The following is a 15,794-nucleotide window of genomic DNA, read 5'->3' as shown; positions in this document are numbered from 1 at the left end:
ATTTTTTAATAAAAATATTGAAAAAATCTTCATTGACTGCTACACTGAAAAAAATCGATTTAAAAATTTAAGGCCGATTTAAAAAAAACCATCTTTGATTTGGATGAAATTTTGTTCCAGGATAGGTAATTATGTTCCTTACGTCAATAATTCAAGCTGGGCACTTTGAAGATAAAAGACATTTGAAAAAAAGTTTTTCTTGTCCAAACTAATTTTTTGCAGTGATTTTTTCTCTAAAACTAAACCAATGAAAGTCATCATCAGCTCAGAATCCAATTTCCCAACTGCTAGTTGCCTGATACATGCAAAAGGCATCAATAACGAATTTGGTATAAATTCATAACAAACTTGAATGAAGGCTGGAAGACTGGAAGATTGGAAGACTGCAGTTCAGTTGTTCATCTCAAAGATGATAAATTTTATGAAACGATCGACAAACTTTTCTAAAATTTATGTTTTGTCTGATGGAGCAGCAGTACAATACAAATATAAGAAAAACTTCGCAAGCTTGTGTAGATTCCAGTCAAATTGTGAATTAAGCGCAGAATGGCATTTTTTTTGCAATATCCCATGGAAGAGGACCCTGTGATGCTATTGGTGGCACTCTCAAGCGAATGTCAAAAAGAGCCAGTCTTGCTCGCGACTATGGCAATACCATAACAACTTCCCGAGAGTTATATAACTGGGCAGTGGAACAAACGGATAAAAATATCACAAAATTAAATTTCTGCTACATATCCACTGAACAGTACAACAAATGAAGTAATAATGGAATGTTTGTGTAATAACATGAACTCTTTTCAATGGGAATCTTGAGTAATAAAAATGTATATTTTTATTAATCGAGAGTCCCATTGAAAAGAATTCATGTCATTAACAAATATTCCATTATTACTTCTTAGTATATACTTAGCTGCTAAATTAGACAATATCTTCTCACAAACTGAGATTTATTGGATGCTGAGATGATTATGACTTTCATTGGTTTAGTTTTCGATAAAAAATACACTGCCAAAAATCAGCTTGGACAAGGAAAAGTTTTTTTCCAATAACTTTTTTTCCTTCAAAGTGCCCAACTTGAATTTTTGACGGAAGGTAGGGAACATAATTACCTATCTTGGAACAAAATTTCATCCAAATCAAAGATGGGTTTTCTTTAAATCGATTTTAAATTTTGAAAATTCAATTTTTTTCAGTGTGGCATTCGATGAAGTGTTTTTTTCAATATTTTTATTCAAAAATTTGATTAATTTTGTAAAAATCACTCCTATAACATTTTTTGTAGGATTTGTAATTTTTAGACTATAGCCATTTGAAAAAAAATGATAAAATACGTTTGACCCTTTCCAAAAAACAGTCTAGATCATTTTTGGAAAAACTAAATATTTAAAAAGGCTTTTCGTGATAAAGTCTTCATGTACAGAGGTTTCATTAAAATCTGAGAGGGTGCTGACAACATTGAATACGACTTAGCGCGAAATTCGTCAAATGCTTCAGAAACTAACCTCAAAATTTATATTTCAAATATAATTAAATTATACCTTTTTCTATAAGCACTACTTAATATAAAATTAAATATCTAGTAAATACACAATATAATGTATCTGACGAAAAAAGGACGAAAACAAAAATCAACGCGAAAATTTACGATAACGCTAAAGTTGAATTCAACGCAGTGCGTTGACGATGACGATGAAATCAACACCAAATTCAACACCGATAATAGCGCTGAATTCATCGTTATCGGCGGTAAAGTTGAATTCAACGTTAACAACCCTGGTAACGACGCCCTCTATAGAGGAAGAACATATAAATGTAAGTAATTTAAATATTCCAAAAACTTCTTCGCATCCCCAACAGAATTCGATTGAAATTTTAGTCTATTGCCAAAATTTTAATCGAATGAAAAGCCCAGCAAAGATAAAAGAATTCAATAAAAAATAATTTCATCATCTTTTTATATAATTCTTGGAACAGAAAGTAGCTGAGATGAAAGCGTAAGAAGTGAAGAAATTATTGGAAATCAATTTAATGTATTCCGGCATGACTGTAATTTGTCTCATTGTCAGAAAAAAAAAAAACTTCAAATATTCCAATAGAAATACACTTAGGAAGTAAACTAGTAGAAAAATGCAAAATTGTACGTGACTTAGGCGTAATCTGAGACTCCAAGCTCACATTTGTGGAATATTACAATACAATAATAAATAAAGCAAATAGTATGCTGGGCTTTATTAAACACTTCAGCTAAAATTTTGAATACCCCTACACAAATTAATCATTATACAATACATATGTCAGGCCAATTTTGGAATATTGCAGCATAGTATGGAACCCACACACTGTCCTGTACGAAGAACGCATCTAATCAGTCCAAAAGCAATTTCTTTTGTACGCACTTCGTAAACTAAACTGGACGACATTTCCTCTTCCATCGTATAAAGCACGTTGTATGCTCATTAACATACAAACACTCAAAGAACGCCGCGAATTTGCCATGCTTTGCTTTATCAACGACATTATTGCTCAACGTGTACAATCCGCATCATTACTTTCGCAAATAAAATTTTATGTGCCTAGCCGACAACTAAGAACTCGTAATTTATTCCAAGAACAATCTTTCAGGACAAACTATGCTAAAAATAGCCCTATCAATAGAATGATGCGTCATTATAATGAAAATTGTATAATAATCGACCTTTCCATGTCCAGAAAACAAATTAAAGTTGAACTTAATCGTAGAAATAATGTATAGTATATAATCAAATATTGTTACTATGTTTTAATTGCCGCAAGGTTCTACTGTATCGATTTTTTTGGCTATTTTCGGCAAATTTCAGACTAAGAGAAACGAAAGCGATGAAATTAAAAGACGGATAGGTATTCTAGAGCGAATCAGTTATAAACTTAGAACGGAAAACTCGGCGTCGGCGGTAAAACATGATGATGAGTTATGTTCTACCATAGACCATGCGGTAGACTTGGGTGCAACGCCCAACTCCTACTCTGCAGCAGGCAAAGAATTCTTCACATTTCCTTTCGATCATGCCCATATGAGCCTGCCTAGTTCTAGTTTTCCGTTCTAAGTTTATAACTGATTCGCTCTAGAATACCTATCCGTCTTTCAATTTCATTGCTTTCGTTTCTCTTAGTCTCAAATTTGCCGAAAATAGCCAACAAAATCGATACAGCATAATCAAATCTTGTAATACCACTCTATGTAGTCTACATATGTTTGACGAAAAAAATAAAAATGAAATTTCAAGGAATTGAACGGGCATTAACGGCGGAAGTTCGAGCTTCTTAGGGATGATTGAAGTTCAACGGAATATGAAGATCAGGATTCGTTTTACCGCTACAGGCCTCCTTACAGCTTCCAGAATGATTTTTTCGAGGTGCGTCGGATCCGACTGCAGGATACTGTCCGGGAGTGATGTGCTGTAAAGGAGGAACATCTGTACGCGAACTGTTAGTTTGACAAATTAGAAAGGGGCACTTAACTTGAGTCAAGTCCCAGCCGGGTTCTAGGAAGCCACGAGGCGAGGCTTGATTCTTTACAGGTGAACCACGAACCGCTCGATACCTCCAAGCTTGGGTCAGGATCTCGTCCGACGACTCATTTTCCCGAGTAGGGGCCGGGATCTCGTCCGGCGGCTCTGTTCGCTGAGCAAGGGCCTTCATCTGGCGTTGCTAACGTTAGGCTGCTAGTCAGTTCCGGCCTCAGTTCTACGCTGGGCAGGGCCGGCGGATAGCGTGGGTAGTATGGGTAGTACTACCCACTCGAAAATAACCGAGTGGGTAATTACCTACTCGAAATTTTGGTCCTTTTCATAAAATTGAAATCAGCAATGCATGTATCTCGGGCACACATTTGAAGATATCGATGTACGACACACCGCAAGTGATTAATTGTAAATGTAATGCAAGTGCGTGTATTGCGAAAATGAGACAAATCCCTATTCTCTTACCCTCACCCTATGCTTACTACCCACTTGGGCTAAAAGTGTGTCGCCGGCCCTCTCGCTGGGTGACGCAAATTCAACCAGAAGTGAACAGAGCTTCGGGATGGCGCGAACAAGGCCGCCGGGACCGTGATGAAGGCTGAGCACGCGTCCCAGGGGCCATTTCAACGGCGGTTTTCTCTCATCTTTAAGAGCGACGATGCAATCAACGGCAAGGTTGCCCATGGCTTCTGTCCAACGGTAGCGATTTTGCAGGGTAGATACTCCATGTGCCAACGAGTTCAGAAGTTCTGAGTCAGCTGTTGCACTCCTGGATTCAGGAACTTCGCGGCATTGTAGATCAGGCGCCGCATTCAGCGGACGACCAATCTGGAAATGTCCTGGGGTTAGGCTCATCGGAAGGATTGTCTGCCAACGGCGTGATTGGGCGAGAGTTAAGCATCGAATCGACCTGAATCAATGCGGTTTGCAGCTCGGATTCGGTAAGGTGAACATTTCCGAGGATTTTGTCTTCACGGACTTCACGCAGGCTTCCCAGCTTCCACCGAATGTGGGAGAGCGAGGTGGGATCAAGTGGGACAGTATTAAATCGTCTGCGAATTCGCTTGCAATTGCATCTTGGTGAACCTAGATTTCAGAAAAGCTTCCGCGGTTCATCTAGTTTTCGCTGTACTCCAACGAAGTTCGTAGCGTTGTCGCTGTAGATATGCGTATGTTTTACACCACGGCCGACGAATCTTCGCAGGCTCGCAAAGAATGTGCCGGTAGTCAGATCTGACACAAGGTCTACGTGCACGGCTTTGGTAGCCATACATACGTATACTGTGATGTAGGCTTTGAAGAATGGCGATCTCTTATTTCGGAGTGACGTTCTGTACGTACATTGGACCAGCCAAGTCAACGCCAACATTCTGAAACGGGCACGCCTGGTTGACCCGAACAGATGGCAGATCCCCCATCAGCTGATGCAACGATTTGGGTTTGGCACGTGCGCAGACCATGCAGCCATGTACAATGTGTCGAAGACAGCAGTAGGCTGGGACCGGCACGGAGAGACGATGAGACAATGTTTGGGGAGGACGATCCGGTGTCTTCCGTCGACAGGTGTTCCAGCATTGTGAAGCCGGCCGCCGACACGAATAATACCGTCTACGAGTGTCGGGTGCAGATACCGTAGCTTGGATTTACGGTTTACTTTTCCGACGGTTTCAAGTTGTCGTATCTCGTTGGCAAAGTGCTGCTGTTGTATGCGACGAACAAGGTTGAGCAGTGCGATCAATGTCAAGAGCCGTCAACGGGCCGACAAGAATTGGTTGGTGATTCCGGCGGTGGAGACAATTAGCGGCGAAACGTCGAAGAAGTGTGCCGATACGAAGTAGCTGACGAAGATTGGAATAGCGATTGACGACATCTGACGGTTCTTCGTTCACGACCCGAAGGGCAATAGTCTGTCGGATCTCCGGTTGGTCTGAGTTTGAGTTCGCTACGACGACGTATTTCGCTGACCAAGGAGCGAATATTGGTTTTAGCCACTGCGGTCCGTTCCACCACAGTGCACTAGCGAGGAGTTCATCGAGGTCCATGCCTCGAGAAACGAGATCAACGCGATTGTCTTCGAATGGGACATGATTCCAAACATCGTGGGATGTCAGTTCTTGGATTTCAGCCACTCGGTTGGCTACAAACGTCTTCCATGTCGATGGAGTTGCGGATATCCAGCTCAAGACGATGGAAGAATCGGTCCACAGATATGTGGTGGCAGTGATGTCGCTGCTGTCCTGAACTTGTCACAGAAGTCTGCACATAGTTCGAGCCGTGAAATGGTTTGAGTCCCCATCGCAGCGACCTTGTGCACGGGCCATCGGCAGGTATTGACCGGAGATAAATGCATGCGCCATAGGCAGACTCTGATGCGTCGTTGAACCCGTGAATCTTCAAGCGATCGTAACCCGGACGTAACATATGGAGAGAGAGAGACTTGAACGTGGGCAAGTGTCAAAAGCTTCTGGTGAAATTCCTGCCATTCGTGAGCGAATCTGTTAGCCACGGGTGTGTCCCAGTCGAGATGGAGTTTCCAAAGACTCTGTAGCATGATTTTCGCCTTTGCAATGGTTGGTCCACTCAAACCTAAGAGGTCGAAAAGACTACCGATCTGAGAGAGGATCGTCGACGGCTCCCAGCGGAGACCAAGTGCAGTCACGGAGGACTCGTGGTCCAAATCGAGTAGTGTTTCCGTCTTTCGTAGCTCTAACGGAACGCAAGCGAGCATTGCAATGAGCTGTTTGCAGAGACGAGAGATTCAGCATCGTTCGAACCGGATAGCAAATTGTCAACGTATAAGTCGTGGCGGACAGCGGGTTCCACCTGCGGAAAATGTTGCCCTTCATCATCGGAGGGCTTCTGCAGCACCCTAGTTGCCAAAAATCGGGCACTGCTTGTGCCTTAGGTGACGGTGCGGAGCTGGTAACGCTTCAGTAGAGCCTCATGATCGTCGTACCAGAGGATTCGCTGCAGCGGTTGGTCGGTAGGATGGACCAAAATCTGCCGGTACATTTTTTTCAGTGTCCGCAGATATCACGAACTGATGGATTCGAAAACGGAGGACAATCGTAACGAGAGTGTCCTAGATTGTGGGACCAGGAAGCAGGACATTTCATCGGGGCCAATCACCCGCATATGTCCCAATCTCACGTACTCGTGGATGAACTGCTGATACATCGCCTTCTTATGGGGACTCGCGCCGAGTGAGCGTTCTAGAGAGAAGAAGCGACCAGCCAAGCGACCTGCCAAAACAGTTAGTCACGCTTGGGAAGTTTGAAGACTAGTGCTGAGTTCGATCACGATACTGATGGCAAACCTTGTAAACAAAAGAGAATGAAACGAAATGTTCCTCGCAGTATCGTTCCGACAGAGACCATCCCTTTGCATCGCAGACTTCCTCGAGCTGCCAGAATCGGTTGACCAATTTATCGATTGTGCAGGGGTTACTGTGCTGGCAATTTCGCGGAACGCTGTGATCGTGGTTTTCCAACAAACACTCTCCGGATATGACTCAATCGAATTCTGTATTCTGCAGAAGCGGTAACTCTTCTCCGAGCGAAGAACTTGGATCAAATAGGCGGCGTTTAGAATCATGTCGAAAGTAACTGCGAACGTTGGATCTGTAAGCTCCACGTGCTTTGGGATCCCCCAGCGGCAGGCTTCTACCATCGACTGGGACAGCTTCACGGTAATGGAAGGCAAAACGAGCATGGAGCATTGTACGGAGAAGGGAGTGACTCGAGAGAAGATGGTTATCGTGGCCTGGTATTCAACCAGCGTTGTAGTGTTTCCGATTCCACTTATCGGAATAGCATGCGGCAATCGGAAGCAATGAAGCTGCCCCATAAACAAAGTTGCGTTGGGGAGCACAGTCTAGCAAGCAACGAGCGGTGACGGTGCGACCTCTACCGTTCCGGATGTTCACTAGCACAGTTGGAAGGAAAACCTTTTTTTGACAAAGAGTGTATTTGTATAAAGACAATTTGTACAATGAGAAAAGAAGGGAATCAATTCGAAACGTTGCACTATGAAGAATCATGTGACCAGTGTGACCACTTTTGGATGTTTTGACCTCAAAAAAAAAAAGATTTTTGAGCTATAGTGTCTTTAGCAAAGTTTGTTTATAAAATATTCCCCTTCCTTAATATTAAGTATTAGTTTGGTGATTAATCTCCCTAAAGCTGAGAAGCAAATTTTTGTTTAGTCTGTATGAAAATAATAAAAAAACTGTATTCATCAAAGTTGTAGGGAATATAATAAGAAATAACTTTGCTGAAGAGAATATGTATCTATCTTTTGGTTTTAATAGACATTTTTGGAGTTTTCTTTGATACACCCCTGAAAATCCCATTGTTCAAATTAACTTCTCTGAGTGATTTTTTAGAGTTTCCAAATGTTCTAACATTTGGAAAGAAGAAAATATACAATTTTTGCTATGCTATTTTATTTTTATCTCATATATCTGTGGTGCTATTGAATGTTTTAGTGCCAAAAACAACATTTCGTTATGAAATAACACATCAATCCGCAAATTTTCGCAGACAAACCCATATTCATCTGAATCTATATAGCAAGCGCTACCAAATCCAGGGATAACCATTTTTCGCATGCTGTCTCTTGCATACAAAAACATATGTTCAAAAAACGAGTTTAAGACCCTTTTATAAGGCCATTCAAATCTTACATTATACTTTTAAGGATAACAGTAGAAGGTATGAAGCATGTTGTTACATGGGACGAGGTAGGAGTGTATGCATTTTCTAGTCGGTACCGGAAAAAGGACACCTAAAGAAAGTTAAGAAATAAAAATTTCGCGAAACGGATTGAACAAGTTAAGCCATATTCTAAACCTTTCTGGAAACTTCCCAAGGTTCCTAAAAAAACCTCAGAAACCAAAATATGAAAATGGTTCAAATAAAGTATGAAGTTGAATTTAGTCAAGCTGGAACCCACCAGCTTTCTCATTGACGAAGTACTGCAGAAAGTGTTAGTTGATGTGAAAATCATCAACTCAGGATCACTGGCGGACATTCCAACGGATGGCGGGGAGTCCCCGGTGTTAACGCCAAATTAGAGTAAGCTGACCAAACGTACGGAATTCGGGAGGACAGTACGGATTTTTTGTCGTGTGTCCGAAAAAAGTACTTGTACGGATTTTTTCCGGAATTTGCACGGAATTTTCAACCTCAGTCGAAGTGGAAGTACTCCCGGGACAACAAAAAATCTTTCACAAATGGAAACAGACTAAATAATGTTGCAAACTAGTTTCCCAGGTTCCAAAAATGCAATTAAAAGCACAAGGAAAGCAGTGAACAAGAGTGCTAAAAATCGATTTTTGTAAATTTTCTTATAAACTTTGGGACTAAGTAAACTTGAAGATTTTTTCTAATATTAAAGAAATAATTGAACTTTATATCCCGCTATCCGCCTCGACTATTTGCTTAAGCCGTTATCTCAAGTTGGGTGGTATTTTGAAATTCAGTGTCTAGCAGCCGCCAAGTCGTTCTATCTAAGTCGAATCGCAATTTACTCGATTAATTTTCGTTATGAAAAGTATAGTGCACACATTTGATTCAACTCAACTTGCCTCCAATGAAGGTATCTGAAAATGATCCGGATTATACATTTTCTATTTTTAATCTTTTTCGGAACCAAAAATATTACCACTGCAGTTCGACTGTTTTCTGTAGTTCTGAGACATAATACGATTAAAATCTGCAGTAGATTCTGGAACTCTTTCAAATTTTCCATTTACATATCTAGATTAATAGGTTTTACATTTGATTTGATTTGAAAGGTTTTACCGAAAATTTCAACCTACTCGAAGAACATTAGATACAGAAACGAGGCTGTTTAGTACAATAGAGTATTTAATTTTTCGTTAGATTTTCATCCAGATAAGCTGATCGGGCAGCTTGATACACACAAGGAACATGATGAGCATAAGTGCAAAATGCGTGGACACTTATTTTAATATTCAGTAATCAATTTCTTCTTGCACAAAGAAACAGTTTTTTACTATAATGTTGTGCGTTTATAAAATTATGGCAATTAATAATTCAAGAATACACGCAAATATACGAATAACCACACGGTTTTAAAAATCGAATTTATATACGCGACGTTTACACGCTAGCACACACGACAAACACGTTAACATACAAATGCTTGGTCCTTTCGCGATCATCCTTGCATACCTGCGCTTACGATCTTTCTAACAGGATAACACTCCGGCAGGGATGCATGAAACACAGCACGAGAGCCTAAAACGAGCTGAGAGACCGCTTTGAACGAACCAAAGGCAATAAGCACTGACAACGCTCGTGCTAGGTATCCGTCGTGACCGAGCTGTAGGATTCGAAGAGCTAGCAAAACGGGTTAGCACGATGAGCTAGCTCGGTAAGCTGGCACGATTTAGCTCAATGATCTAGCACGGTAAGCCTGCCCGATGAGCTAGAATGCAATAGAGTAAGCCATTTAATGAAAGAATAGTACAAAACGAAAAATATACGTTGGTAAATGTGCGACAAGTTTCTACAAAAAACGATGCAAGCATTGTTACTCACACTAACGCGTTGTATTTTTTCTACTTTGCTATAGCTCAGAGAAGCGGTGCTCGTGCTACTTGCTAGCTCAATGAACTTAGCTCTGATACATTATGAGCCAGTGCACAGGAATAGTACACAGTGCAGCACCGTTCTTGCGCGTGCCTGCACTCCGGTGAACGTGAACGCGGTCTCCAGAATGAGCCTTCAAACGCTCGTGTTCTTGCGATCATGAATTAATTACGTCCGGAAGTTCTTCCTCTTGGCCCTAGCAGCCTAGGTTCCATGCCATCACCTGCACCAATCAGTAAAAATTACGCTCATATCCACTAGACAATACGTTCAATGGCGACATGACAGGGAACTCTAGTGATAGAGTTGATAGTGATAAAGATCTCACTCTCTTCTAGCATCTGAACTATACACTGAAAATTAAGTATTAGATGCACGGTCCGTGCGATTATCCAAGAACACACGCTAATATGAAATGGCCACCGGTTTTAAAAATCGAACTTATGCATGCGAAGTGACACACTAGCACACGCGACATACAAACGTCTACGCGACAAACAAACGCCCGAGCCCTTCGCTATGCGTTGCATTGCGTTGTGACGATGATTTTGGCGGATTGCACACTGACTTCATCATGTTTGACTGCTGATTATCTAATAAGAGTTGCTTAGGAAGTGGTAAGTAGGAATTTATACCAATCCGACCCATATTAAAACCTCAACAGCATGATAGACATCATTGCCGGCCGCCCCCATCTTCATCGTTCACGGGGAAGGATAAAGGATAAGGTAGACGGAAAGTGTTGATGCTCCACCTACTTAACGGAAGGACGACGATTCATCAGACTCTTCCATAGGTGTCGCGGAGTTGGTAGTTTGGAAGGGTATCAGGTCTAGGATTCGCTCCAAGCAAACGATGTGACCTGTAAAGCATATTTTATTAGGTAGTTGTTTAGTTAGTCTTCGAGTGCACGATCACTCGAAAAAGAGAAGATCTTGTTTAGTTTTTGGTTATTTTTAAACTCTGGGCAGCCGGCTACCGAGAGTATACTATGTTCCCTAAACAAAAGCAATTTGAACTCCACACAGCCGATCGTGGGAGTGTTGCCTAGAAAAGCTAATCTTATCTGCGTAATGGGCCGGATCACTCTTTATTGCAACAGTATTTGGACAGAATTCGCTACTTCTTCTCTACGATACAAACGCCCGAGCCCTTCGCTATGGTACACAAAGACAAAAATACAATCGCGATCATCCACGCACAACTACGCCCAAGATTTCGCCATCGCAAAAACGCCCCCAATGATTAAGTGACCCCTACAGCACTTCCAATCCCATTAACGCGGTCTCAAGTACACACCAATAAACGCTCATTCCCACGCGATCGTAAAGCCCATACGCCCACACAACTGAACCGTACACTCGATATCACAATCAGAATCATGGCCTGCTGCAATTGGACTTAAGCAGTAATGAGTGATTCTGATGGGGAGCCCTTCCGTGAACTCAGCTCTACAATTCCAGTAGGACAATTCTCGAAAAAAGGACATGTCGTCAGAGGACGCTCATCAGTTAGCAAACCTCGTGGAGAAATGGAGAACTTGGACGATGGCTACATTCCATTATCCCTGAGGTATCAACGAAGACTTAGTTCAGGGGGATGGATGTGGGTCGAGATTCCATACGTGTAATGTTCCGACTTATGTCCAGCCACTACATCTTAGATGCGCATTTGCGGCGTATTGGGCTTGCGGAGAGTAGTCTGTGCGCTTGTGACGAGGGCTATCACGACATCGAGCACGTTGTCTGGGTATGCGCCGGGTATTTGGACGCCAGGTCTCAGTTAAAGAATTCCCTTCGGGCCCGAGGTAGACCACCCAATGTCTCAGTTCTAGATATGCTGGCAAATCGCGATCTTTCTATATGTCCCTTATTTATACTTTCATAAAAACGATAAATATACCAATTTAGTCCCTCTCTTTTATTTCTTGTTTTTAGAAATTTTCTCTTGCCTTGTGGAACCGATCAGCTCCAGAGTGCTACTATGTAACCGCCGTCGCCCTTACTACTACGCCTGCATAGAAGGAAACTGAAGCGAGAACGACTCGATGTCCGATGACTTTTGAAGGATTCCCCGCGGGTCCGAAGAATACCATCCGCCAATCCGGTACTCGACGACTTACTAGGCTCAGGCGCAAATTTGTTTCGCTGTACCCCCCCCCCCCCCCCCCTTCCACCCGTTTGAGCGAAAGTTGCAAGTTTTGCTCTTCTTTCCCTGTCACCATACGCCTGTCCTTGATACAACTGCTGCTACACTGATGTGGAAATAAGCCACCCTCTGAATATCTTGACCAAGCATAAGTTTTCGTTAAAAAATCAAATTAGTATTCTGTATTCCTAGTTTTAAGATAGATAGATCTTTATTGAAACTCTTGTGCTCTATCTTGTAAATAGAATTGTATCCCTAGTTTTAAGATATCTGTGAAATTCCTCATAAATATTTGTTCCCCCTTTTGTGCACTGTACTGTATTGTTAGTTTTAAGATAACTGTAAAGTATTTCGTAAAATACTATTACTCCCCCTCTTGTATATCAAACTGAATCCTTTGTTTTAAAATTTTTCATGAAAAAAATCTTTTGGCCCTCTCTTGTATATTGAATCCTTATTTCTAGTCTTTAGATAGCTGTAAACTTTTTTTTCTTTTTAAAAAAAATGTAAAAACAAAAGAATTTGGCACCGCCAAGCTAACGCATTTGTGCCTATCAAATAAACGAAATGAATAAAAAAAAGTGGACGAGTTTCTGAATCCAAAACATCTAAAATAGTTAAAGCAAACCATAGTTATGAGCTTTTCAATTTGTGGGTACCCGGGTACCCTCGTTGGCCTGTTAAAGGTGTTTTTTGTTGGACACATAACTGTTAAAAATAGTCTTAATAAAATTGCATTAATATTATTTGTCTATCGATCTGAACTCATTGTTTTAAGATGTAGATATGTCAACATGTTGATTCCTATGAGTGCAAAAATATAAAAAGTAATTCCAAATTTCAAACAAATCTTTACTATTATCTCATATTCTCAAAAAATTTAAATGGGAGCCAAAGAAATTTGTATCTGAATAAAAAAATTGTTTTATATCGAGGATTTCCAACGCAAAAATTTTGTGCGCAGGACACATACGTGGTTAATCTAAGGTTTTGGTTTGTTCCAAACTTTTGAGTGGGTAATTACCCCCTCGGTGATTTTGGAGTGGGTAGTACTACCCATACTACCCACGCATTCCGCCGGCGCTGGAGCTGGCATATTTAATCGCAGAATATAGCGGTTCGATGTAAAAGCAGTAGATTCGCGATTATCTGTCCACAAAGATAATATTGTCGTCCGACCCAAGGCCTTATACCAACACAACGAGCTCTCGATGAACAGGTTTGTCGCACTACAGCACAGATAGCATCTGACGGAAACTACGAGCGTCCAGCGGATCGTTTTTTATTCATATATATATTTTCCTTCGGCCTCTGTCCGAACTTAGTGCCTATCACCGATGCCAGAGAGATGTCTCCACCATCTCAACCCTAGGTATCGGCCCATCACCACATGATCTGGGACCAACGCACAGTGGCACGACGAGTGACAAAACCCAAAAAATCAATGTCTTGTAATTATTTTGTAAATATTTATTTTATTTTTCTCTTGGTTTGAATAAAAACCTCTCAAAATTTTAATATAATCGGATAAAAAATTAATTTTTAACATGTTGCTAAAGCAAGTGATGTCGAGGATTTCTGTTCAATTCAATTCATTCGAATTGTTTGTACCTTCGAACTTCAAATGGCTGAATGAGGTAGTTTTGAGTTTTTTGGAAAGATGAATTAATATGCTAAACTATAGATGCAAGGTTTTCGTGCAGCAATCAAAAACTTTTGCTCTGAATCAAGAAAAAGCAATTGAGAAATTGAATGTCATATCAGTAATTTATCTTTTTACGTCTTACAACTTTTGAGATGGTCTCCCATGGGTCACTTATCATGCATCTGAATCAAAATTTAGTGTAGTTTCAAGATATATAGGACTCTTCTTGCGCATTTTTGCGCCGAAGTGTTCATATCTATGTTTTTGAAAATACCCATATGGAGACGCCAGGTAGCTCATAAATCTTTTTTCAAATTAATTGTCTACGCAACATCATATTACTAAAAAAATTGTGATTTTTACAAGCTTTGTCAACCAGTTCTGCTATGCAATGTGATTAGCTACTATTATTAACGTGTATATTAACCCTTTAACGAACAACGCTTTCAACAACGGGTTAACATAAAAATAGTCGAAAAAAAGAATCCTGGAATTTCAAAACTGACAGCAGAAATGGAATCAGCGACCCAAAATTAGTTAAAACCCCAATTTTTAGCCATACAAACCAATTTTTATAATTTTGTCACCCCACTGTGCAACGGCTTCATTTCCCCTTCCGAAGGAAGACGTGACCACAGATTGCAGCGATATTGTTAGCAGTTGTCAACGTGGTTGTTGGGAGCACATTCCGCCAAATAGTGCTGACGGTACACCTTAATAAATAATTGATTAGGGATCTAGTTTTTTAGCTGTCTCTGTAATTCTTTCTTAGAAATACCAGACTTTTTATTGAGACAACAATCCTACATAAGCTATCCCAATTCAATTTGTGCACACGTACGTACATGCCTATCTGGAGTGGTAAACCACCAACACGGCCCATTTCGAAAATCTGTGTGTGCTGCTGATTCACACAACGTTTGCCCCGGTCAGATCACTTTCCCCAAAGTCGTTTGGTTTTAATTAAACAAAAGCCATCGACGAAAGTTTTTCCTCCTTCAAAAAACTTACACCTACAAACAAGAAACACTCAGAGAACTTTCGCCCCTCTCCCCCTGCGCCACTGCAGGTCGTGTGGAACGCACGCACTCGATCGTCTCCGTGGAAGCGAAAGCGAAAGACAACACCTGAGCGCTGTTACGCGGGAAAGCTTTTCACCGCCTTCTCTGATGGAAAACATGCGCTGCCGGTGGATTGTTGTTTTTCGGTGATGGCGTGTAGGTACATTAGCACACATTAACGGTAATGGAATTTTCTAGTTCTGCCCGGGTTGCTGTGATGTGCTGTTTTCTGTCAATTTTCGAAACACTCCGAAAGCCGGCGCGTGGTAAGATTGTGGACATTCAAAGGTGAAAAAACACACACGAAAAATGTTCACATTATTCGCTGGGTGAACGCGTCATTATTGACATTTCATTAGGAAGTTGTCCTTTGATTGTTGACATGTTTGCTTCGGAAAAGTTTATCCGTGAGTTTAAAAAGGACCTTTTTACGAAAAAGGTAAACTGTTAAATATATACATTTCCTGCGAAATTGTTATATAGCGTTAAGGTTACGCGAATGTCATGTATTTGATGTGGTCGGGCACTTTACGGCTAATCATTTTGACCATTTACACAGCCAAGCAATATTTCGAACTGTTCCTGAGCGAAAAAATTCAAACAAGTCTTATCCCCGCAATTTACTCACCATTTTATTTGAAGCAACGATAAAATATTTGATTGATTCCAATATCAAACATTTTATAATCTTCGCTCCGCTTCCCGGAGTACACTTTACAGGATCCGGAATCAATGAATCACAAAAAATGCAATCAATATTATATTACTTGCACTTTTTTTTCAATTGGTTAAGAACAATGGCGAAATTCAATGCATTTTC

This window comes from Topomyia yanbarensis, chromosome 2, assembly GCF_030247195.1.
Source record: "Topomyia yanbarensis strain Yona2022 chromosome 2, ASM3024719v1, whole genome shotgun sequence".
In the NCBI taxonomy this organism is placed as follows: domain Eukaryota; kingdom Metazoa; phylum Arthropoda; class Insecta; order Diptera; family Culicidae; genus Topomyia; species Topomyia yanbarensis.
This window is presented reverse-complemented; position numbering follows the sequence as displayed.